Source organism: Sinocyclocheilus grahami, unplaced genomic scaffold, assembly GCF_001515645.1.
Source record: "Sinocyclocheilus grahami isolate Dianchi unplaced genomic scaffold, SAMN03320097.WGS_v1.1 scaffold98.1, whole genome shotgun sequence".
Classification (NCBI taxonomy): Eukaryota; Metazoa; Chordata; class Actinopteri; order Cypriniformes; family Cyprinidae; genus Sinocyclocheilus; species Sinocyclocheilus grahami.
Genome location: NW_015505277.1, coordinates 4,047,383 through 4,055,317, shown reverse-complemented (window position 1 = coordinate 4,055,317; position 7,935 = coordinate 4,047,383).

Below are 7,935 nucleotides of genomic sequence, written 5' to 3'. Positions count from 1 at the left end.
AATTTAGAATTTCATAATTTATGTGAAAAGGAATAAAAGTTTTCGGTCTTTTGCTGGCCCTAGTGTTCATTTCAGATGGACACTGAAGCAAATTGTATGTATAGGTATGTTTTTCGTGTTTTGCTAAATTGTAGGTAGAGGAACGTATTTCCAATGAGTTTATGTTATCTTAAATTAATCCCAAAGGTTATCCTGCTAATGATGACTTAAGGTAGACAAAGGTGGTTCGATGGTCTTAGTAACGCTAGCTGGTGTTGAGCTGGTTGGCCTAAAAATAAGTAAACAAACAATAATAAAAAGGGCCTAAAATCCCTTTACAATCATCAAACTTGCTGAGCCTGACCAGCTTGGCAGACAATCAGCTGACTTCCATATGACCAAAGCTATTCAAAATTCATATTAACTAGTTAACACCACAAGATGTTGCATTTAAGTGTATTTAAAGGTAGAGCAGTTGGCTTGTTTTTGACACTTCCAGCTATTGTCTCTGTTAATGACATGTTTGGATTTTAACTACATGATGAATAGCCTGTGCTCAGTTCCATCTGGGCCTTGTTTCATTTTGGCTTGATTGCAGAGAGATTGATTGTTGCTCTGGGCTCTGAGGAGGTGCTGTACACGCTAATTTCTTATTTACATATGTTTTGGATCCAAAATAATGTTCTGATTCTCCCCAATCTATCCTTCCACTGCAATTTACATTGTGTCCAAAAGCATTAGCCAGCCAGCCAGCCGTGGCCTAGCCAAGATCTAATACATAACAAAGAAATCATAAGCAAGATAATCTGTGGATTATCCATAACGCACATATTTTTTCCCCAATAAAAATATTTTCTGTATGGGCGAATCGGTTCGCACATCCTTAGCCGTGCAACAGTAAATGGGTTTGCTTTAGTCAGAAAGAATCCAAGCTGAAATATGTAAGGATGAATTGGGGGAAAATGACCTACAAGTGCCTTTCCTTCCAGCTAACCATGGAGGGCTATTTCAGGAGCTGAGGTCAGCAGCCCGCATTCAGTTGATGTCACCTCTTGCGCTCTGAAGTGGCGTATTTAGCAGTGCTGGAATGTGGTTGAGGAAGTGGCTTCAAGCTACTGTCTGCCAGGCTCTTCTCTGGACACAAAATAAGGACAGGACACAATGAATGGGGGAGTGCTACTGTCCAGACACAAAGGGGTCAAAATGAGCAAGTTTCTGTGTGAATTCACCTGGTTCATCTTCTACACATGGTATTGCTAACAAACTGCATGTCCTTCTACTATAATATAATATAATTTATGACCAGTTTGAAGAGTTTAGTTTCAGCACTCTGTATTGAAGAAACAGTATACTGAAAAATTATCATTTTCTGATTTGCTCACCTTCATGTCATTCCAAAACAATATTTTGTTATGATTTCTGTGAAAAAAGAAATAAAGGAAATTTAAAGCTATTTATAGCTATAGCACATGGATATTTTCCGTACAACAGTTGTGAAGCACCAAAAAGGAGAGAAAAATGCCAAAAAGCATGTTATGACCAATAACCAATGAATTGCAACAATAAAATGCATTAAAATGCATTTATTAATTACAAAATCTAAATGAATATAAATAAAACACTAACAACTCAAATCTGCAAATAAAAACTGCAAAGCGCCTAAAAGTAGAGGAAAAATGCCAAAGAAATGCTATGGCTGATAACCAATCAATTGAAACATTACGATTTATGAAAAATTATTCATATTTTATTTCATTCATTGTAAAAGGAATGTAAGTGCATTTATGCATCACTACATTATAACACAGTCAGAAAAATGAATATTAATTTTGCTTTAAATGTGAGTGTTGTGACGACAAAGACATTAAAAATCTCAGAAATTAAAAACATTATATGCAAAGGTATCTGCAAAGCACCAAAAAGTTGAGGAGAAACAAGCAACAACAACAAAAAAAGAGACATTAAAATTGATAAAACCTACTTAGATTTGATTTATTTATTTATTCATTCATTGTAAAATCTAAATAAATTAAAAATAATAAAAACTAACAACTAAAATAATTTTAAATGCTAGTTTTACATAATACAAGTGAATTTGTGCATCACAACATCATTATATACAGCATGAAATATGAATATTCATTGGCATTAGAGCCAATCTAAATGTAAAAACAGGCGAAATAATTATGCAATTAAATATCCAATATTGAAAGCTAAAATTTTGGGAACCGTTCCTTTGACCCAGTGTTTGCCCGTCTGATACTGGCATTATGATTGTTTGAGTAGAACTTTGTCAAGCAGACGTTTCCCCCAAGTATTGTGTGGTTATCTAATCTCAGCAGCTCACTTCGGTATGTGAGGTGCTTGTGGTCAATGCAGCTGTAGCACAGATAGCCATGTTTCTTCACAAGGGAGACAAGATGAAGAGCTTTCAGTAAACGCCTTGTCTGATACTTCAGAGTAATGAGGGGATTATGGTGAGACACGTTTAGTTTCCCAACTCCAGGTTGCCCACACATAAGACAATAGCATTTTATCTTGCTTCATTTTTAGTAGTAAAGTCTTAGCATTAAAAGGTTTGCACACTTAATGTCCAATATCTGTGAAGAAAAACTGCAAATGAAGCCTTTGGAATAACATTCCATAACCAAAACTGTAGAGGTCACTCTTCCCCACACACTACTTGAAATCTCCTTCCAATTCAGGTTGGTGACAAGCAGCTGGCGGCAAGATTCGCCTTTCAAGAAAAGGCACATTAGACCCCAAGAAAAATGTTTATGTGAATGAAATGACTGAAAACACTAAACACTCAAGCCTAAATTACGACTTTCCTAGTGTAGTCCAAAACAAAAGAAATTAGCTTGAAACAATGAGCTAAAGAGGCTAAAGTAGTTTGCTTGTTTCTAAATTTATATTGCATTGTAGTTTACTGCAGCACACTTAGCTTATAAGCTAAGCATAACATTTATGATGCTATACTGTAGCATGTTTGCGTCCCACGTGGCCTTGAGCTAGATGCTACATTGGATGTTTACAAAAGAATTGCATGGGTAACTTCGCCATAAAAATGTAGTTCCTTTTTCAACAACTTTTGAAGTTATCAGCTTTCATTGTTTTTGTTAGCATATATAATTTTGGCTAGTTGATGTAACCCAGCCTTGCAGAAAACATTAATCTGTTTTAGAAACCAAAAAAAATGTAATAAAATCCCAATTACTAAAGTGCTGGTATTTCTCATGGCCCTGTGTTTGCTTTTGACATGATACAATTACTTACGTATTGAGCTGCATGGGACATCGAGTGCCTTTTGGCTTTCTATGGGTGTGTTGTATGCTTAGGAGTCCTGCTGTTTGTTATTCTCTGACACAGTTGCCTAGCAACCCTGTTTTTTTGTGTTTTTTTTTAGGGAAATCCTTGCGTGTGAGCACACCTGGTTTTGTGACGCAAGGAAGCAGTCATTCCTCAGCAAGAACAGCACAGTGGTATTGACTGATGTGGGACCATTGCATGTCAGCCACAAACATATATAAGTAATAGGCAGAGAGGCTTTAGTTTATGGAGTGTAGCGTTGGCGAAAAGATTTTAAACAGATCCTATTTTAATATTTAATCCATGACAGATGTACGTGACTCTACAAGGTATTGTAAAGGAAAATGTTAAAGACTTTGCTCAGAATTCAGTCTGAATTAGGACTTTAGCCTGGAGCCCTTTGCTGGGAAATAGCTCTGCATGTCCCAAGCTTGCTGTGCCCTTGGGCTTTAGACTGATGCACATTCACTTACTGTTATCATGACAGTGAGATGATGGCTCTGTGATCATAAACTGCATTCAATGTGTCATGGCACTAATGACACATTCTCACAGTCAATTCAAGGTATGTTTGTCATTGACCGTTTCACCTCAGATGACTGCAACAGATGCAGCTGTGAAGAGAAAACACTTCAAGAGAAGCAATAAAGAAGATACAATTATAAAGTAAGGTTATTTTATAACTTCAGAATGCATTTGTGGCCTGAAACACACTGTATGCAGATATGTGAGGATGAATGCTTCTAGCTACGCAAGCTTGATTTGATCTGAATCTGTCAGACAATGTGTCAACAATTCAAAATGCAATGTTGCTACTGGTATTATTAAGTCAACTAGTTATAGCATCAGCTTGAAGCAAATATAGCAATCAGCCAGAACACTGTAGCAACGCTCTAGAAAACATCAAATACACCCATAGCAACATGGTAAAAACCATACGGAATATTCTAGTAGATCACCCAAAACATACTATCAAAAACCAAGAAAAACCTGCGTTCGGCCAATCAACGTACACATATATCACTGGTAGTTCCTATTGTGCTGGACCCTACTCTGAAGTAGGAGCTAATTTAGTGCCCCCAAAAGACGTTCCTATAACAAAAATTATTCCCAGTTCCTGAGGTGTGAACACACAAAAAAGCAGGTACTTTCATCAATAGTTAGGCTATAAGAATGAAACTGTTCTTTCAGTGTGAAAGCCCCTAGAGAAACATGCTAAAAACTACTCAGAATCCAATAGCAGTTGCTTAGAAATCACTCACAAACCTCTAGCAAACACCAAGAACACCCTTAGCATAACAACATGCTAAAACACTCTAGCAACTACCAAGAATACACTAACAAACAATAAGAACACACTTAACACACAAATAGCTGAAAGTCATTGCATGCTAGGAATGTTTAGCGAAGCTAATCTGCAAATATTTTAATGGGACAGTCTTTATGGCCTATTCCTAAGTAGCCATAAAGATTTCTAGCTGTGCTCTTTGCGACTGCAGTTCACAGATATTGGCTCAAATAAAAGGTCACAGTCCATGTGTGCATTAGGATGTCGCTAATGCTAATGCTAATGCTAACCACGTGTACATCCCTCATGCTTTTTGCAGCTCCACGCAGGCACGGCGCCAGAATTTTTTCTCTATGGGTGCTAAAAGGGGGCTAGACCAATATGTGGGGGTGCTAAGAAAATTAATTATATTGATGATGTCAGAGTTACTTCATAAAGAAACGGGGCTAAACCGGGGCTATCAAAAATTCTGACGGGGCTATAGCTCCCCTAGCCCCGGTGTAGCGCCGTCACTGGCTCCACGTCCCCATCTGCCGCCTTTAATAATTTCCTCAGTGGAACGCAAGAAAACCACCAGGGTGACATGTGCGCTCTGTCCCGTAATTTCGTGCCCTCTGCGTAACGACCACTCTCCTTTAAAGTCATGAAGTGGTTTCAAGGCCCTCTGACTGCTTTAAAGGCGAGTAAAAATAAACCCTGGAGACACATGTGCTTTCCATTTAACTCAAAGGAGGAGGTGAGGGGGGTGGTAAAGAAAGAAAGAAGCACTCATTGTGACCTATTTACTTTGAGTTGTTATGATTAATTCTAAACCAGCATGCAATTTACAGATTATTCCCTTTAAATAAGAGGGTACGCTCGAGACAAGAAAGGGCCCGAGATGAGTGAATGAGGGGGATAGGGTTTTTTTCAATGAAAGAAAAGTTAAATATAACATATGCCACATAAAGTTAGCCCAAAATAGCTTATATATACACCAATGGTATAGCACATCAGACGGAAGGCATACATATGTTTAACTTCTGTCAAAAGATTGAAATGACATGCTAATTGAAACGCATACTCTTTGCATCCCTATAAATATCACACACACAATATAGAATATAACCCTAACTTCCAAAAGTAGGCTATTATGCACAGTTTCTACAAATAAAATATATAAAATTTATATTTTAAAAATGTCTTTTTCATTTTCAGAAGAAATAATCCATCACAATGTTGATATGTTCTGATTCTGAGTTTTTAGTATGGTGCAATGCAAAGGATGTTTGCTAGAGTGTTGTTAAAGTGTTTTGAGTCATTGATGGTTGATAAGAAGTTTTGAATGTTTTTAGCACAATACTGGGCTACCGGTGTTCTTGATATTTGCTAGAGTATTGCTAGCATGTTCCAAGTGATTGCTAGGTGGTTTCTAGAACATTTTGAGTGGTTTGCAGCATGTGGCTATGCTAAGTGTGTTCAAGTTTTGCTGGGGTGCTCTGGGTGATTGCTAGGTGGCTGCTAAGAAATTGTTATGCTAAGGATGTTCTTGCTGAGTGTTTTGAGCAATTGCTTACTTCTTCAGTATAATCATAAGTCTGACTTACACAACAAAGTTCAGCACTTTAAGTTTCAACAACACTATTAGCACATTAGCAGGCACCACTTATGATACGATTTTATAAAATGCCATTAGGGATTGCTAATCGATTAATCTTTCAAAACACTGTTATCTCATGTTCAAATCAAATGTTGCAGTGCATATTGACATTGTTGCTTTAAACATTTATCTTGGCCACGGGTGACTCACTGTTCAAATAAAGAAACTAAGTGTTTAATCAATATCCTTGCACTAAGGAGGGAACATGCCTAATCTTTAAGCTGTACCCCAACTAGGGGATTTAGAGATAATATTTAAGATGACATAGTGATAGTTGATTCCACCTAACTACTAATGATTAAGCTTTATGGTATTCTAAGGGAAGACACTGTTTCCCATCTGATGCATGACAATAAACGTGATTGCCATTCAACAAATGGTGTGTAAACATAACCTCTCAAAAATGTTGTATACTGACATATGGCCAAGGGTTAACATTTGGCCAGGATGATCCGGTTCCGGCATCATCAATTCACAAACATTTGTTTGTTAAACCACTCCAGTACACATATTTAACATTAATATTTAAAATGCTAGTATCCAATAGCAAAACAGCATAAGGAGCAGTCATCGGGGTGAACAACCAATGCTCTCTTCCACCCTTAATACCACAACTGAGGTGAGACCCTTGAGCAAAGCACCGAATCCCCAACTGCTCCCCGGGCGCTGCAGCAAAAAAAATAAAAAAAAATTAAAAAAAAGGCAGCCCACTGCTTCGGGTGTGTGTGTGTGTGTGTGTACGTTCACTACTCACTGCTGTGTGTGCACTAGGATGGGTTAAATGCAGAGCACATATTCCAATATTGCAATATTACATGTCACTTTCACTTCCCTTTCAAATAGCTTTGGACATTTGGCATGCAGACTAGAGAAGATCAGGACAAACCTCAATGGACTTGTTCGCATAATGCCTGACATGTTCATTCATGTATTCAGCTCAAAGAAAGCAGGGACATCCTGTTCTATGCGGTTTGTGTTTTGTGCAGAGATCATGCGAGGCCACGGTTGCCGCAGGCCATTGTGGAATCTGCGTACAGACAGTTCTTACCTGAGACAGGTAATCGCTGTGGCTGTGTGCCAATTCCTGTTCTAATCTTAACCCATCCTCTCGCCAAACAAGTTCTTAGAGGCTGGGAACAATCAAAAGACAGTATGTGCGGGTCACTGAGGGTGCAGCTTTTCAGTGATCCATACACGTTGCAATTGAGTAGAAACACTGTCTGGCTTGGACAACCAGTCCAGTTGCCTTATTGTGGCTAAGATCAAACATCTGCAATATAAAGGGTTAGTTTACACCAAAAGGAAAATTGTCATTAATGACTCACCTCCATGTCGTTCCAAACTGCTAATGACTTTCTTTTCTTCTGTGGAAAACAAAAAGGAGATGTTTTGAAGTTGTTCTAGCTGCTTACAATGTCTCCAAAATGGATGAAAAAAAAGAGATTCACTTATCTTAATTTTCACTTTCCCCTCGTTATCTCATAGTTGTGATTTTTGTGAGATATAAAGATATCTCAAAACGTGAGAAATAAAGACGTATTTATGTAAATAAATATTTATATGTACATAAATCAACTATAAATATAAATACATAACATATATTCATACAGCATGGAAAATATTCATAAAAAAGCACAAAATAAATAAATAACTATGTTATTATAAATATATCATTTAAAAATCCATAAACATTATGCATGTATGTATGTATATATATATA